We start from the raw sequence: 21,555 nt of genomic DNA, 5'->3' as shown, positions 1-21,555 counted from the left end.
TCCTCGGCGACTGCTTGATCGTGTTGACCTGTTTCTTCGGGGTTGAAATAGGTGCGGAGGCCGGTATGGATACCGAAGTGTTCAACGCTTTTGAACTTGTAGGCTTCCCGATGCCTCTCTCTGCCTTGGACTCGATGAGCTGACACCAGTTCTCGATTCGAGTCATAAGGTCCGTCATAGAGTTCGGCTTATGGCGAGCGAGGTCGTCGTAGACTTGCTCGTCCTGGGATGTGAGACCGAGCTTGAATCCTCAGGCAGAGATGACACCGTCGCAACCTTCTATCTCATTGAACAACTCCCAATAACGGCCGGCGTACTGCCGAAGCGTTTCGTCGTTCCTCTTACGGAGGGCTAAGAGGGAGTCGATCTCCTTCTCGTGCTTGTTGCTCGTTACGAACCGTGCCATGAAGGCGTCATAGAGGGAATCGAACGAGGAGATTGACCGAGCCGGGAGTTGATTGAACCAGGTGAGGCCCAGGTTGCCGAGGCTTGCTGGAAACACTTTGCACAGGAAAGCATCGTCCGAGGGTTCATTCCGAAGAAATAGAGACATGACGGTTTTATACTGGACCAGATGAGTGTACGCCTCGGTCTTGCCGTCATATTTTGCGAACTTGGGTTGGGAGAATCCTTTGGGGGGGGTAACCGAGTCGATCTCTCTTGTGAATGGAGAGGTCGAGAGTCGTGCAAGTCGCGCATCGCGATGAGGTCGGATCGAACGGCCGGGGCTGTCTGGACGCTCAGTCGCTGTACGCTTCTTGGGGACGAGTTTGTCCAATCGTTCGTGCTCCTTTCTCTTTGGATCGATACTAACCAATTTTCTGGGAAAACGCTCCTGGCGATGATGTCGGTAGCTATCCCGAGCGGAAGCCTCGAGGCGCTCGGTGACCGGGCTCCTGCTGTTTGCGCCGCCGGGGTGCGAGACGATGGGACTTCTGGCTCGGGGGCCCTTCAGGCGCTCCCGGTATCCTCTAGTCTGGATCTCGACAAGGCCGTCATCTCCCCTGGATGCCCTTCTGAGGCTAGGGGTAGATTCCCGGCCTGTCCTGCCCACAAGGACGGAGTGGGTGGAGGAGGCAGAGACGGTCCCACCACCGAGCCTGTCAAAGGCCGATGGCCTCCTTCGAAGTTGCGCAGGAGAGCGAGAACGGTCCCTGCGCGATGTTTCTTTTGGGGCTCGTGTGTCCACCGGTCTTGGTGACTCAAGACGATCCTTGACTGAAGGACGGGATCTGTGCTCTAGCAGGTGACCGGCTTCGTGACTGCGTGGGGGGGTGCGACGGTTTATTCTTCCGCCGCGGCTCCCGGAGGAATGAGATGGGGAGATGAGGAGGTGTTTGATCTCTGCCAACTCGTCTCGGACGTGTCTGTCGCGGTCTACAACCGTCGTGAGATCATCGATTTTGCGCTCGAGATGGCGGATGTAGGAGTGGAGCTCGGAGGATGGGCCTGCGTCTGGAGCTGACGCTCCGGCGCCAACTCCGATGGATATGTGGTTCTTTCCATGGGCCGCCGCTCCTCCAGAAGCCAGGCTGTGGTCCACGAGGGAACCGAGCCCGTGGGCGGTACCACCGTGATGTGCGTCGTCGATCTCCACCATGTTTGATTCTGGATGTTTTAACGGAGCAGATGGGGGGAAGTGAAAGTTGAAAGGATGGCTAGGTCCCCAGCGGAGTCGCCAATTGTAGGGGTTCGATTTAGGAGGAGGGACCTTCGCCTGAACTAGTACTTCACTTCCGCTGCTCCGTTCCTCCGCCACTGGACCTGCAACAAGTCACTAAGGCTGGAATAGCCTTGTGACCCTCCGACGATCAAGTTAGATGTAAGGAGAGTTGCTTTTAGGTCTAGGGTTAGGGGAAGATGGCATACCTCTCAAAGATGAATATCCCTTTGTATTTATAGACCTAGGTTAACTTGGGCTCCAAGCCAGTGCGTGGAGGTCACGCTTAGGTAACCGCCCTTGGTGACATCATAGATGATGCCACGGGATAAGACGGTTATGAAGCACATGGGCAGATGATCCTTTTCGCCACGTATCGTTCATGGTCCCCTCCTGCTATGCTGCATTCTGCCAAAAGACCCAAACGGAATGCACACCTCGGTAACTAACCGAAGTGTAAACAGGAGACTTGACGCCGAGCGAGTAAACAGAAAGATATACACAGGCCCATGTCAATATGAGGACTCGGTTGATGGTGGTCCGGTTATATTACCGGGACAATTACCGAAGCCTCCACATTTCACATCAAGCATGGATCACGCCTGCACTAGTACTTCCTTGGACCATGTAATCAAGTGCAACAATCACCTCAACATCACATACGATAGAGTATATTAGATTTATTGCCTCGTACGCAAACACCAAAAAAGGGAGGGGCCTAAGTCTACAGAATTATTTGGCTTTCGTATTTGAACTCATATGTTTTTCCTTCTCTCTGATATTCCCGTGGCAGTGAAAGATGGAGGAAGCTCTTGCTGCTACTTGAGATAATGTCGCAGCAATGTACGATAATGTTAGAATATCATATCATATCGTATAATATCGTATCATATCATATCATAATGATATGGTTATTAGAGTATATGATATCCTTGATTGATTTATTGTAATCATGTAATTATTTTCTTTTTCTTTTCTCTCCATTTCACCTCCTGTATAAATTGGTGGCTTGTTTATTCTTGTAATATACGATTTATCGAATATAATATTTCTCTTTTCTAACAATGAGCAAGAAAAAATGACGAGTTTGGCCTTCCTTTCATACTATCGTTGTAAAACTTCACTTAGGAGAAGCTATGAAGTATAGGGGGTGTTGGTTTAGGTTACCTATAGCTTGTGGTTGTTTTGAGATTTTAGACGTTTGATTTTGTAGGATCCTTGTACTTTTTTCATCCTTTTTCCAATTAAGTAATAATGCTACTATGCTTTGGTCTTGAAAAATTTACCGGAACGAATTCCGTTGTGTGCTCTTTCTCAATTTTGTTGATTTTACTTATTATAAACAGATTCTGGGGTTCGGGTGGAGGGTAAAAACAAATTCTTCATCAGGGATCGATCGAGAAATAGACAGGGATGTTAGGTACTAGGTAGGTTTAAGAATTGAAAACGTGGGATTGCTGTGTTTTAAAACCCATTTAGTACAGAGGGAATCAAACCCAATTGCATTTTGTTTTCAAAGTTTTCAAAATTAGAAGTTTTCCTGAATAGAAATGGGATTGCTCTGTTTTGAAACCCATTTACCATTGTCGCAAGTGTTTGGGGGAAATCGAAGCCGGCGGAGAGCAAAGGAACCGAGGCGGTTAGTGCGAAAATTATGTTCTACTCCAGGGCGGCGCCGGACAAGATGGAAGATGCTATCTTTAGGGAAGGTATGGAGGAGGAGAAACCACTTCCAGCAATGGAGGTGGCTACCATGGAGGTCGATGATGATGTTTATCTATACTACTTCTTTTAAAAGTACGAAGAAGTTTTCTACTTTTTAGTTTTCACAATTGCCCTCAAGAATTTTTGCGAATTCCTGTCCTATATCTTACGGGCCACAACCCTTCCCTTATCCCCAACTGCCAAGTGCCCCTTGGTAAACGACACAATGTCGAACGAACTTCTGGAACAGAAAAATTACTACCGCCAACGAGAAAGTTGCAACCCTTGGTAAATGACACCCCTTGTCAACTGAAGCTACTTGCCACCGAAGAATAAATTACTTCTGGAAATGCTTCACCATACCATTCATCTACTCCATGGAACTCCAGTTACCAACGAGGAAGTTCGAAAGCGCAAGCCCATCCACCTACTCCACTACAAAGTACTTTAGTGCAGAGAGATCCAACTGCCAAAATCATACCGACTCTTACCGCCATCAAATGTCACTGCCAAATAGAAATCCAAACGAAAGTAAGATAATTATTCAGTTTTCCTTCCTGCCTCTAATTGAACCATTGTCCCCTTGCCCCTTTTCAAAGACATAGTCAAGCATTACCGTCAACCATATTCACTGTACCTTTTGCACATAAACTATTTGTTTGATAAATGAGGTTTTCATTTCATGTCGTATCCCAATGTCACTTCACATGTACAAATACAAATTGGCACGCTATTCTTCAAAATTCTCCTACTTAAAGCAATAACTGCTATTTGGTGGGAAAACATCGATGGGAATGGAAGTGCAATTTATCCGGCCAATGTACACCCTAGGATGGTATTAATTAAAGTTCGATCAACCCATACTGAAATAATCACCCAGACATACAAGAACTCTCTCTCTCTCTCTCTCTCTCTCTCTCTCTCCTGGAATGAAAACTTGGTACAATTGCTCATCATTTCAAGTTGATAGAATTCTGAAGTCTTTCTCTCTGATGATGAAAGAAAATTAAGGAATTAATAAAAGAGAAAGCTCAAGTGAAATCCCTCACCGCAATGGAATTTAAACCTTGTGCCGTTCTCGACGGGCGCCACCTCACGGCAATAGAATTTAAATCTTAGGTTGTCCCCGACGACAATAGGATTTTAAGTTTTCGCCGCTTCACGGCAATGGAAGAAGAAATGAGAATCTTATCTTCAAAGAAATGGAGAGAGGTAAAGAGAAAGAAGAGGAAGGGCTCGGAACTCCCGCTTGGAAATTGTACATAAAAAAAAAAACACTATTTTTGAGAAAGGTCTGTAACTGCTTAGAGTAGATAGAAAAGTGATGTGGATAGTCGCAGGAGGGATTTGGAGTTTGCAATAGGCGACATGGTATTTCTTAAGGTGTCCCCATAGAAAGGATTTATCCGGTGTTGAGTTTTCGTTATATTGGGTCATTTGAGATTTTGGAAAGGATTGCTGAGGTAGCTTATCGTTTGGCGTTGCCGCCTACTTTAGCTAAAGTTCATAATGTTTTTCATGTGTCGATATTGAGGAAGTATATGCATAGCCCGTCCCATGTAATTGATTATGAGCCACTCCATGTTTGCAATGATTTAACCTATGATGAGCAACCCGTTGAGATTCTTGATTTAAAGGACAAGGTGTTTTGCAAGCAAAAAAAAAAAAAAGATTCTATTGGTTAAGTGTTGTGGTGTAATGTAATCACGCGGTTGAAGAAGTTACATGGGAGCATCATGAGTAGATGCGCGAGAAGTAACCGCATTTGTATGCATGAGATTAGTATGCAATTTCGAGGATGAAATTTATTTTAAGGGGGGAAGGATGTTACAGCCTAGTACTTTTAATTATTTAATTAATTATATCGGCTATTTATTAAATTGGGTGTTATGGTCGAGTTCTATTTATTTATTTCGTGCATGTTGTAAATATTCATGGTGCTACCGTAATATTAGGAAACTTAGGGCTACTTGTTGTAATTATTACCTAGTCCTATTATTAGTACGTGGGTTAGTAGTGGTTCGGGGAATAAGTATATGAGACTAGGGTTATAATAATTAGGTAACATATGACGTTGCGAGAGAGATGCAGCAAGAGAGACGGGGCAAGAGAGACGCGGCGGCCAAAACTTGGAAGGAGATTTTCTTTTGGTTTCACTTGAGGTAATATTATTATTCATCTCTCATGTCTTCTTTTGAAACACAATCGGGTACATGGATCAAGCATTGGTATTGAGATAGTGCAACGGGTTTTATTTGTGGGTGTGGCGTGATGGAGAGAGAGAGAGAGAGTTGTGCTGTGCGTGTGTTGTGATGGCCGAAGCGGTGATTTGGTTGGTGGAGGTGGTGCAAGAAATTGAATTGAGGTGTGATCTAGTGTTGTGAAGAGTGAGGGCATCTTTTGCTTATAGGATTATATAATACAGAAAATTATGTGATTTGGATGTATTGGATGAGAAGCAGGTGGTGTACGTCGGAAATTTTAAGTTTGGTTTGGTTACAATCTAAGGTTGGGTTTTAGTTCTAGAGTTATTTAGTTATTTCTTTATTGGTAGACCTGATTAGCTTATATAGTTATCTATGTAGTTGATATAGCTAGTAATTATGTAATTCGTTTTTCACAGGTTAGCCTTATTTTTCATTGTTCCGTTGCAGTACGTTTGGACTCAGGTGAAGGGTTAAGCATGTTACGTATTTTCGAACTTCCCCGTGTCTCTTAAATTCTTGTTTTGGAAAATTTATGATTGAAATTGGAAACACATATTGATATATTGGATTACATTAAATTGGCATGCGGTATTGGTGAAACCATTTGTTATTCGAATAATCTTTTGGTGAGAACTTTGTGGATATTGATGGGAACATATTTTGGAAGTCCAGGGAAGTTAATCTTCTGTGTACGGGTGACTTTGGCCATTAGGGAAGAAACCGGATTAGGCCGATGACCCTAATGCTCAACGATTGATATTGACCGGATCGTTCTTAGGGAAAAGTTCCACGGGTTGCCTCCTCGTGGTGACTCTATAATTCGATATTGGATCCAATTATGAGATATTTATTCACTGGCACTTGGTACTATTGATTTTGGTTGTGGTTCTCCATTGTTGTTGGAGATTGGATTGAGAACACCATTAAGACTTATCGGATGAATCGTTAATTTGATTAATGGATTATTTTGTTGTTCACCGCATATGCCAAATTATGTTGACATGGTAAATTATTTTGATCCTTATTTCTGTACCTTATTCTAATATACATGCTTTGTCATTCACTAAGCTAGTCAGCTGACGGATTTATTCCAACTTCTTTTTCAGGCAAGTTGAGCATTTAGGCAAGGACTCTGGCAGCATCTCGGGGACTTCTTTTAGTTTGACCTCCTTAGGGTGTCTCATCATATTTTTATTTTATTAATCGCTTCCGCATTTGAAACATTTGTCAGTTATTGAATTCTTTTTATTATTGGTGGATCACTTGGAATTATTTGGTTCGTGGGATGTTTGTGCCCCATACTTTTGTCTGAACCTTTTGGGTTGATACTATTTTGAATAAAATCTACTCAGTGATTCAAAGCTTTGGCATTTAATTTATTTTCTTTTTAGGCTGCATGTTCTACGAGCTTTGGTCTTGTGGTTCATGACCGGTCACTTCTCATTTTGGAGTGTGACAATTGTGGTATCAGAGCCTTGGTTTAAAAAAAAAAGAAAAAAAAATTCTTTTGCATTGATTTTGTATCATGTTCATTTAGTGGAGGTCCAAGTTCCCAGAGTCCTACTGCCATTTGTAAGAACTTTTATTATTTGATGTGTATTGGTTCCCACATAGTATTACAGAGATAATAGTCATTGGGTGATACAATTGCGGTAACACTATTTTTCTGTAGGTTTTGGATAGGGTATTGGAGAAGAATGTAGAGAGTGATTTTATTTGATATTGGGATCGTTAAACATATTTTATGAGTACTTCAATGATTGAATGGAGTTGGACTATCATGTTATTGAATCTGAAGAATTACTATTGGTGGTAACTACTTGGAGAATATTGACTTAAGAATGTAACTTAGAGGATTGCTTCAATTTGGTATTGAGGATGGGCTAGTTTAATTGTGTGAGGGTGCTAAGAGTTTCTTACTTGTAATACTCAGTACATCCTGGATATACTTGAATTGTTGTTGTTTGATTGGTCCTTTGTCCCTATGGTTGAGATCCTAGTAGAGATTTGGCTATGTTCTATTATGACAGGTAAATAATTATGCTTGTTTGAGGAACTACCCCATAATTCCTTGATGCATGGTTGTTAGGTGAATACCCTATGAACTCGTTGATGGTTAGGATTCCTATGATTCGTCTCTTCAATCCAAAAAAAAAAAAACTTGGACGGCTAGCTGGATATAAAGTGGGAGTAGTTGATCATTGAAAGTGGGTTTTTCTAAACGTAGTAGTAGCTATTTGGTTTTGAGGGTGTGTTAGTAAATAGATAGGCTTTGGCAAGGGTACGGTCACTTGATTGGTATTGACGTGCATTGGGCTATGGTTGTATCAGCAAGTGAGTGCTTTGGTTGGTTTGAGTCTATGGAAGGGGATTATTAAAGTTGTTTGGTGATTAGATAGTGAAGTTATAGAGTGCACTGATTTAAAAGTTTAATGCATTACGGTATCGCTATTGTGGAATTATGGAAGTTTTGAAATTAAAGAGAAAATTTGTTTGGGTAAACTCATGTGATTAGAGTTGTTATCATGCCATTTAAAGTAAATATGGAGTGTTACCGACTTGATCATTAGTAGTTTTGGGGTTCTTAGTTTATTTGTTGCGAAAGATTAAAACTCTTACTTTTGGGGATAATTTAGAGACATGGTTTTGAAATGACAAGGGAATATTCAGTGGTGCTAAATTTTGGGTTAGGGCATGGAGTTGGTCTTCAAGTTGCAAGGTGAATTCTAGGATCTTTAGGTGGTGATGTGTATTATACGTTATTTTGGGAAGTGAGACTAGTGGCTAGTTAGTTCGATTACTAGTTTTGAAGACGCCATTGAGTTTGGGTAATTAATAAAGGCCGTAGATATGTGTATAATGACTCTTGAAATTTTTGGATGATTCAGTGGAGTAAATCTTGTTTATACTTCAGCAATACTATTCATAGTCGTCTTGAACTTTGGCTGATGTGATTAGATTAGACTGTGTTTATTTGCTCTTGCCACCATTGTTGAACATGTGGAATAGGTATGAAATTCGGGAGCCTTGTTTGTTACCTAAAGTTTTAATCTGGACTTGGTTATTTGTTTGGACTCTTATGAAGATTGATTTCAGCATGATTCAACAATACGGTTTGGAGGGTATCGGTGTAAGATGTGTAGCTAATTGGTAAACCAATCGATAACAAGAGGTGATCTATTAGGCCATAGAACTTGTGATACTGAAATAAATATCAAAAGCTTTGAGGTTTAACGAATTCATTAGTAGGTTTTTGAGTTTTTGTGTGTGAGTGGGTTGTAGTAGGTAACTGTTAATGACCAATCTTATGAGGAAATTCAAAGAGTTATGGTCATTCTCTGCTAGAGGAGTTATATTTGTTTACTATAAAATATGGAGTCGTGGTGTATGAAAAGGATTTGGGATTTACGGGTGAGTTTCCTTAGTGTCGAGGTGCGGTATTATTCGATGTGTCATTGTTAATTCATATTCTAACTTTACATGCGTAGTGTGTGTATTTTTGGTGAGAGGTTGGCTAGTTATTTGAGACAAGAGAGAAAATGATGCTTTTCATTAAAGAACTCAGATTAATTTTTAGGTAAAAAAAAGAAAAAAAGTAAGGGTTGATTTGGCAGCAAGGGTGAACTGAGGTTTCAAGTACTAGAGTGTGTGTGCGCGCGTGGGAACGTCAGAAATTGATACATGGAGTCAAATATTTTCTAGCATGTGTATGGTATTTTGAGTTCCACCTTTTAGCAAAACAAATATGTTTTTATTTTGGAAAATGTTTTTCTTTGGGATCTGTCTTCACTTCTGCATATAATTTAGGTATGGATATCTCTACGAGCTAGTGTAGCTCACCCTATCCTTTCAGGTACTCGTCATGACACTTAGCTTGGATTGCATGGAGTGCACATTGAGACGTCTCGTGAGAGCTTCATTGGTATCATTAAGGAAGTATTCATCAACTAGTCCAATTCATGTTGTGTACTTTACTCCCAATTGAAGGTTGTGCCCTTTTGTTTAGAATATATGTAAAGCCATGTATAAACTCTTCTCCTTGACTATTATGAAACCCGTTTAATTGTAAATGTTTGGGAGACTTTATGTAAAAAAAAAAATTTAGAAAGAAGAAGAAGAAGCGACTTGATTGGCTGTTTGGATTTACACGACATTTAAAGGAAGATATAGTTGAGAAAAAAACTTTTGTTTGTAGAAAACATATTATTATTTTAGTTGAAAATCGAGGGCGTGACACATTTTGAATGTATTTTCTTTTTTCTTTAGCAATCAATCAAGCGTACCGATCCCTCCTATACATCTATTAATGGGTCATGGTTTCATCTGTACATAACTCCAAAAAGTAAAGATAGGAGCATTAATTGAATCCACAAGTTGTAGGCCATTAAATAACAAAAGTGAATATCACAGGTTTTCGAGCTTCTAGCAAGAGTTTTAGTCGTCTTGCCAAATTCTTACCTTCTATGGATCTCATTTTTGGGCCTTTTGAACGAAGAATAAACTTCCAATGCCCGGTTTGAAAGTTGGTCTAAAGAAATTTAACAAAGTGAAAGGAAGGAATCAGATTATGGAAAGACATTGATGGAAGCAATACAATTATAATTGGCTTTACTACAACAAAAAACACATTCGTGACATGTAAAAATGTCACCAAAAGTCTAAATTTTGTCACCTATTATCTTTGGTGACACAAGGAGAGGTGTCATTGTATCCATGACACTGAAAGTCAAGGGTGATAAAATTGTGTAGCTGTCACGGAATGTTGTTAACAGTGACAAGAATTTGGTGTCACCGAAGACAAATTTTCCGTGACACAATTGTCACTGAAAGTAACAGTGACAACAATATGGTGTCACGAAAGAGAGATTTTCTGCGACAAAAGTGATTATGTCACAGAAAGTAATGATGACAGCACCATGCTGTCATAAAATAGAGATTTTTCTGTGACAAAAGTTGTCACCAAAAGTACCTACCATGACAACCAATTGTGTGTCACCAATAACCTATCGTAGTGGTAGTACACAGCCGTGACAATCTCTTTTGTCACCAAAAATAAGAATATTGTTTTCGCTAGCTTACAAAGTTTCAAATTTTTTTTGTATTTTATGATTCAACTTAGCAAAACTTAAATTGCGAAGAAGCAAAATATCATTCAAATTAAATATCCAATAAGTCAAACATTCATCATCCAACTTTACAACCTTTCAAAACATTCATCCTACAACAATGACCACTTCAAACTTAACAGCATTACCGAAACTACAAAACATCCATATCCATGGTGTGTCCAATGACAAAAAGAACTCAAAACAAGTGTTCCATTTATCTACCAAAAAGTCTTCAACTCCATCTTGGTAAACTGTCAAAAAGCAACTCCAACTCCTTACCTGTACAAAATTGCAAAAAATAAAAAAAAGAAGCAATTATGTAACATGTCAAGCCTACGAAAGGTTTAAAAAAGAATGTGATTTTGCTCCAAGTTGTTATATAACGAATTATGGCATGACTCATGAGTGACTAAGCGAGCTACCCAACGAGCTACCCAACCTAGATTTTGATGTCATTCTATATAATATCGATGATATGCAACCTACGTAGCAGCAAAACTTCGCCAAAATCAAAGTGTCGGTGTCGGAAACGTATAAGACATGGACAAGCTCCGGACACACTTCAGACACATATCCAACACATGAACAACATTAATTCAAGCTTTATCACACTTTTAAAACTATCAGAAAATTCAATGGTAGCATCCGGCCTGCTTAGGCCGGGTCATTCTCTTTTACAAAAATTAAGCACATGGAGAATATACCTTCTCATTTCTTCATTTCATGTGGCATCCGTCACAGTTCATGGGAATGCAAGAAACTAGTAACGTGACAGCTATTGAAGAATGTTCTACTTGTACTGCATTATCACACTAGGTACTGGCCAAAAGGTAAATGAAGAAAAAAGGAAGCTTACTCATAAAAACCATAATTTAAGACAAAAGTCAGTTCATGAAGGTGACATTGCAATTGTTCTATAATTTTTGTTAACCAATAACTGTTATACTGTCTGGCGGCTTCACAGATTTTAAAAAAAAATCCATTTTTTTTGCTAAGCAAGCAATACTCCATCTATGAAAAGCAAACCAACAATTACCAAGATGAGATCATATACTTGTGATAGAAGATTGGAAGCTACAATGCTAACTCTATGCTGAATAAATTCAAGGGGTGCCTCTTAAGAGAAAAGACATCAACAGTAGACTTGGATACATTTGGGGAAGCAACAGGATTCAACCACAGGAGCTGCCATAAGGCCTACAGAAATGAGCAACCAAAATGTTAAATGGCAACTGGACATCCATCTTTATAGCCCGTCAGGAAATAAAAAGGCCACTGAGCATAATGTAAACTTCACTGGTGATATACTACCAACAAATGATCAACAGTATAGGTCAAAAACTCCTCAGATGAGAAATAACAATAGTACAATGCTTTCTTTTTCACCTTGCCATGATATATAGTGACCTAAAAGGGGAAAGGACTATCAAATACTGCAGAGAGCCATTTTCTCTGAAATACATTGACCTAAAGATTCTACAACTACAAATATTACCTGCCTTAAAGATAACAATCAAGCATTTGATAACTTTTAAAGACAGTGGCTTCTCTTGCTCGTAGAACTCCCCATTAACAACTATCGTAAGCATATGCCTGGTCCATAAAAAAAGGATGTTCATACACATATATACCAAATCAATTTAGACGACTACATGAAAATCAAGATAAAGAATATTCGTCGAAGCAAAGTTCTTACTTATATACAGGGCAGAAAACTGACAAAGGTAATAGCCAGCTAGGTGCATCTGCCGGCAGATATGTTAAATGCCCAGACAAGGCTGATCACTTCTGATTCTCGTGGCATTGCTTCATAAATTTCCATAGTACAGGAACAAGCTCTGGTAATATGCAAAAGATAGCAAACATAACTGCTTAAGTAGTAGACATATCTCTGGTAATATGCAAAAGACAGCAAATGGGACAACTGATCAAAGAGATAAAGTCATTTTTTTTCCCCACCTAATCAAAATGAAATGAAAATAGTCATACTTAATCCTTACAAATATGGGAAGAGTGTAGGAATTTAGGATTATCACTTAAGATTCTACATGATCCTCAAGATTAGTAAAGGACGAATTAATAGGACAGAGACAAATGTTCTAATACCAAGTGAGGTACAAATATGCAAAACTCATAATGAAAAAGGAAGTGGCCAAACATGCCCTAGTCCTTTTATTTGTTTGTTTATGTTTATGTCTTGGGGGAATAATAATCTTCCTTATTGTTCTGCACATCTTGCGACAATACACATCTAAACATGAGTGTGTAAGGTACCAACTAGTCGACTACGCACAAGAGATAATGGTGCGGAATAAGATATAAGCATTTAGCAAACACAATGCATATATATTTAGCAACAATAGAACTAACCAAACAAACAAGACTGTAGGTCCTATGGTTAATTGCCCCTAATTGAACAAAACCGTAGAACACAATTCACCCTTACAGGTGATACTTATATATTTGTTCAAGGAGAAGGTCTGAAAACATGCAGAAATGGTAGTCGTTTTGAAGTGGGAAGCTAAATGGCAATGCAATAAGTGCCCTCCTTTACAAGACTCCAAAGGGTGGATAGATTGGGATCAATCATCTCACTTCATCTGGAAAGTTTGAATACCCTTATATCTGGATGAGATATAGCACAAATTAATGGGACTATAGTGGCAGATTGTTTTTAATCCAAATGCACTTCAATTGAAAATCTCATTACTCGTCCTACAAATTTGGTTTCGTTCAAATTCTCGATGGATCCAAAAATTTAAGACATCAATTTGACTTCCATGTATTCATAGGTAAAACACATTCTCTGCTACTCAAATTATCAAAATCACCAGAGGCGAACATAGCTAGTCCAAGAAAAAAAAAACCCCGTACTTACAGGTGCATACCTAGGCAGCATTAGCAGCATTGTTTGTTGTCCTGTAAAAGAAAGTGGAGTCCTGGTCATTAGTATTGGCAAAAGTTGTTTCTACCTCTTATTTCTAGTTCATTTCTTGTTTTGGCAACAAAAACACCTGCTGATTCTATGTTCTAAATCAATAGGGCCATCTTCTTATGCAACTTGAGATTCATTTATCAGCATGTCATGACATCTATTTCCTCTCAGAAATTAAATCAAACAAGTGGTAGGATGAAAGAATTGTGCTGTCTGAAGAGTTATCTCTGTGACCAATAATGAGAAAGGATATAATTGCACTTGCCCAGAAAAAAAGCAAACACAAATAATCTCACAAACCATGAACTGTGAAAGAATATCACAACGTGAAGATTGAATATAGCTATAAAAAGTAGGGACATGTACATCACGAAATTTGAGCTCAACAAGTAAAGATCGCATGTGGAGACAAAAAATTATGGAAATCAAAAAATTGCCCGTTACCTGTGGATAAGAAGATTTGGGATGGAAATAGCTTGGGGGCTGGGGGAGTGTCCCCATGACGCATGGAAACAATATTTTTCATCTCCTATTTCTTGAGCTTGTTATCCGAATGAGTCAGTCAACCTAAAAACCCCAATATGTTATCCAAATGAAAACCGATGCCTCGACGAATGTAAATCCAAATCCTACAAGTGCAAAATTTGTGTAAATTCTAACTGATTATAAAATTCTAATGGTGTTCGATTAAAACCCTACTTTGTATTTGGGAAAGAATTAAGGGAAAAAATCAAATCAAACCTGGTGAATATATACCAGAAATCACAGAGTGTGGTGGTGGTGCTGGCCGGCGAGGAAGGGGACGGAGATGAAGTGTCCTGCCTTTTCAGTGAAGATAGAATAAAAAAAAAATGTTTAGCTAGACGAAGACAACAGAGAGATCGAGAGAGACAGAGACAAATTTTGTGATTGAGAGAGAGAATGATGGGGCGAGATACTTAGAGGGACAGAAAAAGACCTGGGATGATCGGAACAACGGCCGTCGGTTTGTGGTCGGGGTCACCGTCGCTGCTGATGGAAATCTTCAGCGGGAATGGAGCGTGGATGCAGGAGTGGAGAGAGGTAGAGTAAAAGTGGAGCGAGGCAGTGTGAGAAGTGTAAAATTAGGGCTTGTTTTTTGTGACAAGCAAAACGCATGAAACGACGTAGTTTTGAATTAAAAAAAATTCTATTTTACTTTTTATATGCGTGCCTAAATGAATTGGAACCAGGGAGTGCAAAAATTCATATCTTTCGGTGACAACTCTATACTTGTCACCGAAATTTATCTTCAGTGAAAATTTTTTTGTCACCAAATCTCCTTATTATTTAGTCAGGTCACCCAAATCTCCTCACCAAATCTCCTCATTATTTAGTCACCGTTGAGTATATTCCGTGTCAACACCAATTTTTTGTCACCAAAGAGCACCAAAGGGTGTCACCATTGGTGTAAATGTTGATGTAAAGGTTTTTGGTGCTTGTCATAGTTGATGTAAATGTTTATAGTCGATGAAGATGGGGGAATAGATGGTGGGAAAAATTAAACTTACAATGCAAATATTATTGGAAGCAGAAAACTTGGCAGTTGTAAAATCCTGCCTTTTTTTAAAAAGAAAAAAAAAAGTAGTAGTTTAATCACGTGGTCCGAATAGAAACCCGACTCACTGTATGAGTTACGCAACAATGGGATTTTTCCTTAAAAATCCGACACCGCCACGTTGACCCTTAAATTATTATTAGTCTGTGTTGAATTTTTGGAATTTTTTTTGGAAACTGAAATCCAAACGCGTTTGATCATAGTTCGCGTTAATGGGACGTGAAATTTGATGAGTCATGAGGATTATGGCAGGTGTCCTCTTGCATGTTTACTTCAACGTTCCACCGAAGTATATATATATACATATATTGGGTAAATATTAAATTAAGGAACAAAACAAAAACGAGAGAGAGACTACAGCCTATTCCATTTTACCGAGATCGACCCACCGCTTTCGATTTCGATCGATTCCGTTTGTTTTCCGAAGGATTTCTACAGCTCCTATTGGTAATCTTTCTCACCTATTACTCTATTTTATAGTTAGTAATAAGAGATATGTATACTGTTCATAATAGAGGAATAAATTTTGGGGCAAAATTTATTATAACTCTCTCTCCTCGCACTCACTATACCTGAACCCTTGAAATTTTCACACAAGCGAAACCCCTTTCGGTAAAGAGTTTAGTTCCGGAACTCGCCATCGTAAATTGATTTAAGAGATTGGAATAGCAATTTGATTAAACTAATAAAAGACTCTGCTAATTAATTCCTGCGTATTTCCCGTAACTTCACAATAGGTAATAGGTTAAGTATATAATACTGTTAATTTAGAACTATAAAGAAAAACCAGTCCATATGCTAATTCGATGGCTTGAATTGGAAATTAGTTTACCCCTAAGTTCAACTTCAACTGTAACAAATGGTAATTTGTGGTACATTTTGTTAGGTACCAGTACCTTGGGCTAGTTCAGTGCCACGTCAAGTTAGACGCATCCTTTTTGGTGAGTTGCGCATACCTTAGTTACATGTATTTTCTGAAATTTTGGAATGAGATGCCATTGCTTGATTTTGCTAGAAAATATGGAATTTGAACTTCCTCGTTGGTTTAATTGATGTTAATGCATGCGATGGCTGGTTTGTAAATCTTTTGAGTTGCAATTAAATTAGACCATGGCAATATGTTTTGGAAACTTGAATTTTACTGGTTGCGAGTACATACTCGTGATAATATGATTCATTCGAACGGTGTCCCGAGTGCTAGGGGACGGGTAAAGATACTAGTGGCGGGAAGTAATAAGGTAGGAGATGCAGCCAGGCATCACCGGGTAATGATATCTTACCACTCTTCAATGGGGTCGCTCCCCAACCGACTGGCAAAAATACCGTTGAATGCTATTATCACTCAAAAGTGCAAAAGTTGAAAGAAAAATGAAATGAAAAGGTCCATCTCTTGGACCAAAGAAATGAGCTTGCGGACTAAAATGCATGTACTGGATGTTAAACGAAATATTTGGATTGTTGCTTTGAACTGTTTTATAATATGGGGTATTTTCATGGTCAAACTTGTAACTTTGGTATACGTTTCTCATCCGAGCTTTGGCTTATGAAAACCTTTTCCAATTTTTCAGGTTAAGGTAGATTGCAAGTTGTGGACTGAATGGGGTGCTAGAATAACTGTGGAGAATCGTGTATAGCCTAATGATTTGTAATTATTATACTTGTACACTTAGAAGCTCTGGGAATGTGTTATTTATTCAACGCTTCCGCATACTTTGCTTATATGGTTTAAAATGACAATGATGTGAGAAATCCCTAAACTAGATTATGAGCAGGCCTTCGGCGGCTTAACACCCGCTTGGCCGGTCACGACTTCCAAGGTAGGTTTTGGGTCGTGACAGAAGTGGTATCAAAGCATTAGTTTATGGATTTTTTAAAACCCAGAGCTTTAGGAGTCACCTGCACAATAGTTGCACCAACTTATGTGCCTTGGTGTTCTATTTGTTCTACCTTGAAGTTGATCTCATATTTAGAAATAGTGTCTATAGATAGACAAAAATTGATGTCTAACTACCTTGTGATCTAAATGGCACTGAGGAAATCCTTTTGGACACTGAATGGCATCGTGCCTTTGTTTAGTAATGATCTCAGACACAACACTCTTTATGGAAGGAGGCTCTAGTGAATATGGGTGATGTGAAACGTTAAAATGTGGTCACAAACTACACAAGAAGCAAATAATAGATTGTGTGAATTATGAAATGCGAGTCCTAGAAAGCAGTCAACATTAAAACTTTGTTTTATATCTAATGGAAGGCATGGGATAGGATGCTAAATTCTCATATGAGATGACCTGAGTTAACTATATCTTTAAAAAAAAAAAAAGGGAGAAGAAACGACTTGGGAAAAAGATAATCAGAGTGCGCAGTGGAAGCTTGGCTATCAAGTGTACCTTTCCAAGAATCTAGAGCTATAAGATCACACTCATTATAGATGAAGCTTATTTGCTTGAATCTCATTGTGTCAACATTGTTAGAAGTCCTCTTGAGATAAGGTAATTTTGTTCAATCTAATTGTGACATACAATACTCTTTATTGATGAATCTCATTTGTTGCGCTACTTCAGGTCTTTCTTTGTGTTTCTTTTGTGATCAAATATGAACTTGATGGGCATATTTCGAATCAGCATTGCCTATTTCTTAGCATTGTTTCTCTACTGAACTTCTTATAATTAATTGAGCGTGATCCAAATGAGTCTGAATCGTACTCATTGCTTCCACCTTCTTGAAAGTAATTCTCTACTACTGTGCTTTATTCTGGAATGAAATAGGAGAATTGTTCCATCGATTGTTTGAAGTTTGAACTCCAATAATTGTTCGTAGCTTTCATCACATTGCAAGATGAAAGCTATTACTCTCTGACTGCACTGTACAGCCCTTAAACACTGATTATTGTTCTCTAAATTATTTTTCTGCCTATATCAGATGACTAGTCTTGGATGTTTAGTTTGAAATGCATTAGGCCGACTCAATTTCAAGAGAAATATCTAGATTAGTCTCTAAACTCTCAACAAAATCCATTTTCAACTTCTTTTGAACTACTCTGTATGATGCAAAACTTTGATTCTACTGCCTCATGTTGTATTCTTTTGAACTCTATTGTGGAACTTTGATTCAATTAGCCCTTGTAGTCTTCTTTTGAGCTTTTGTATAACTTTGTGTTCTGTTTGCTTTTTGTGAATCCTAATGGTGAAACCTCAGAAATTCTTCTATGTCAGCCCTCATTATATTTTCTAAGATGTGCATATGAGTAACTTGATTAATTCCTAGACTCTGTGCAATTCCATTTTTAGCTCCTTTCTAACTCTTTTGTAAACTTGGTTTCATTCGGCTTATGTGGGTTCAGTGAATGTACAAATCAGAAATTGTGCATTTTCTTCTTCCATGCCCTTGCCTCTAAACCCAATTCCTATTCAAACAACTTAGAAAGAAATGTGTTGTAACCAAGCTAACAATTTACTCGATCTCCAAAATTGTTATATGCTCAGATTTGTTCTTTTAAATGGTGCCTTATCTGATCAATCTAAAAGCTTTTTCTCCTCCATGGAACTTGTTAAATGTCCAATATGAATATGATTCTTTTTCCTTGAATTTTCATCTGTTATGAAAGCAGTAATTGTTATATGACTCAACTTCTGGAACGTTTCAAGCAAGTTGATATAGGGAATAATTGGTAGAGTATGAATAGGTTTTCTTAGACTGTGTCAACTAGATTTTAGGATTTCTTCTAGAGGCTGCCGTTATTATCAAAGCTGATGAGGAAAGATCTCGATAGAGAAATATGAAAAGAACATCAAAAGCTGAAGTAGATGCATACGATGGTACGAATTCCCGTTCTCCGGATGGGACAGAAAGATTTGGGCTGAATGACAAGACATAGGAAGCATATCGATGAAAAACGAAAAATTGATTGACATCTAGAATATCGACATCAACTTTTTGAACTCCATGTCCAAGTAATTGTACGAAATGGACATCTAGAATCTGAGTCCAGATTTAGGGAATTTTTATCACTTTCAAGCAAATGATTCTAACTCTAAAAGAGATGATCGATGCAAGTTTACTCGAGGATTTTTAAGTCAAGGGCAGCAACTACTATCAGCGGAATTCGCCTACACCAGTAGCTATCCGACAAGTGCAAGCTAGACGTCCTTCAAAGCTTTATACGGAAAGTGTTGCAGAATCTCGATATGTCTCATGAAGAGCAACGATTGGGAAGGAGATAGCATACGAGGAACAAGTCGAGTGAAACTCAGAACGCTGTGTACCAAATGTGACAAACGTGTTCTACCACCGCTGATCAAGATACAAGAAATTAAGCTGACTACGCAAAATGGGAAAGAAAAAAAAAATGCTACTCAAGCTTCGCAAAGACTCTTTGTTATTCGATGATTATCAATATATTCAATTTGGAGGACCAAATTTTCTAAGGTGGGGAGAAATGTAAATCCTGCCTTTTTTTAAAAGGAAAAAAAAAAGTAGTAGTTTAATCACGTGGTCCGAATAGAAACCCGACTCATTGTATGAGTTACGCAACGATGGGATTTTTCCTTAAAAATCCGACACCGCCACGTTGACCCTTAAATTATTATTAGTCTGTGTTGAATTTTTGGAATTTTTTTTGAAAACTGAAATCCGAACGCGTTTGATCATAGTTTGCGTTAATGGGACGTGAAATTTGATGAGTCATGAGGATTATGGCAGGTGTCCTCTTGCATGTTTACTTCAACGTTCCACCGAAGTATATATATATACATATATTGGGTAAATATTAAATTAAGGAACAAAACAAAAACGAGAGAGAGACTACTGCCTATTCCATTTTACCGAGATCGACCCACCGCTTTCGATTTCGATCGATTCCGTTTGTTTTCCGAAGGATTTCTACAGCTCCTATTGGTAATCTTTTCTCACCTATTACTCTATTTTACAGTTAGTAATAAGAGATATGTATACTGTTCATAATAGAGGAATAAATTTTGGGGCAAAATTTCTTATAACTCTCTCTCCTTGCACTCACTATACCTGAACCCTTGAAATTTTCACACAAGCGAAACCCCTTTCGGTAAAGAGTTTAGTTCCGGAACTCGCCATCGTAAATTGATTTAAGAGATTGGAATAGCAATTTGATTAAACTAATAAAAGACTCTGCTAATTAATTCCTGCGTATTTCCCGTAACTTCACAATAGGTAATAGGTTAAGTATATAATACTGTTAATTTAGAACTATAAAGAAAAACCAGTCCATATGCTAATTCGATGGCCTGAATTGGAAATTAGTTTACCCCTAAGTTCAACTGTAACAAATGGTAATTTGTTGTACATTTTGTTAGGTACCAGTGCCTTGGGCTAGTTCAGTGCCACGTCAAGTTAGACGCATCCTTTTTGGTGAGTTGCGCATACCTTAGTTACATGTATTTTCTAAAATTTTGGAATGAGATGCCATTGCTTGATTTTGCTAGAAATATGGAATTTGAACTTCCTCGTTGGTTTAATTGATGTTAATGCATGCGATGGCTAGTTTGTAAATTTTTTGAGTTGCAATTAAATTAGACCATGGCAATATGTTTTAAACTTGAATTTTACTGGTTTGCGAGTACATGCTCGTGATAATATGATTCATTCGAACGGTGTCCCGAGTGCTAGGGGACTGGTAAAGATACTAGTGGCGGGAAGTAATAAGGTAGGAGATGCAGCCAGGCATCATCGGGTAATGATATCTTACCACTCTTCAATGGGGTCGCTCCCCAACCGACTGGCAAAAATACCGTTGAATGCTATTATCACTCAAAAGTGCAAAAGTTGAAACAAAAACGAAATGAAAAGGTCCATCTCTTGGACCAAAGAAATGAGCTTGCGGACTAAAATGCATGTACTGGATGTTAAACGAAATATTTGGATTGTTGCTCTGAACTGTTTTATAATATGGGGTATTTTCATGGTTAAACTTGTAACTTTAGTATACGTTTCTCACCCGAGCTTTGGCTTATGAAAACCTTTTCCAATTTTTCAGGTTAAGGTAGATTGCAAGTTGTGGACTGAATGGGGTGCTAGAATAACCGTGGAGAATCGTGTATAGCCTAATGATTTGTAATTATTATACTTGTACACTTAGAAGCTCTGAGATTATGTTATTTATTCGATGCTTCCGCATACTTTGCTTATATGGTTTAAAATGACAATGAAGTGAGAAATCCCTAAACTAGATTATGAGCAGGCCTTCGGCGGCTTAACACCCGCTTGGCTGGTCACGACTTCCAAGGTAGGTTTTGGGTCGTGACAGCAGTCCAAAGAGGTCATCAAGATGGCTATATATAATGGGCACCATACTCCACTTCGTTGGAGGTCGCAAGGATAGGGTCTGAGTAA

The 21,555-nt window shown here is 38.7% G+C and overlaps 1 long non-coding RNA gene across 4 annotated transcripts; it reads right to left on the bottom strand.

The window, feature by feature from the left end:
- Positions 1–10,719: 10,719 nt before the first annotated feature.
- Positions 10,720–14,776, bottom strand: LOC131301042 (uncharacterized). Of its 4 annotated transcripts, none has more exons than XR_009191151.1 (5): positions 14,573–14,776; positions 14,371–14,436; positions 13,558–14,181; positions 12,376–12,515; positions 10,720–12,272 (listed from the first exon to the last, which is right to left on the bottom strand). It is a non-coding gene; the product is annotated as an uncharacterized LOC131301042 (long non-coding RNA). The 4 variants fall into 4 exon arrangements; XR_009191153.1 differs by having other exon boundaries at positions 14,371–14,432; XR_009191149.1 differs by lacking the exons at positions 14,371–14,436; positions 14,573–14,776 and having other exon boundaries at positions 13,558–14,306.
- Between the last annotated feature and the right edge of the window lie 6,779 nt (positions 14,777–21,555).

The sequence above is a fragment of the Rhododendron vialii genome, chromosome 1a (genome assembly GCF_030253575.1).
Source record: "Rhododendron vialii isolate Sample 1 chromosome 1a, ASM3025357v1".
Lineage (NCBI taxonomy): Eukaryota > Viridiplantae > Streptophyta > Magnoliopsida > Ericales > Ericaceae > Rhododendron > Rhododendron vialii.
Note: the sequence above shows the minus strand (reverse complement) of the source record. Positions and strands in the feature narration are given on the sequence as shown.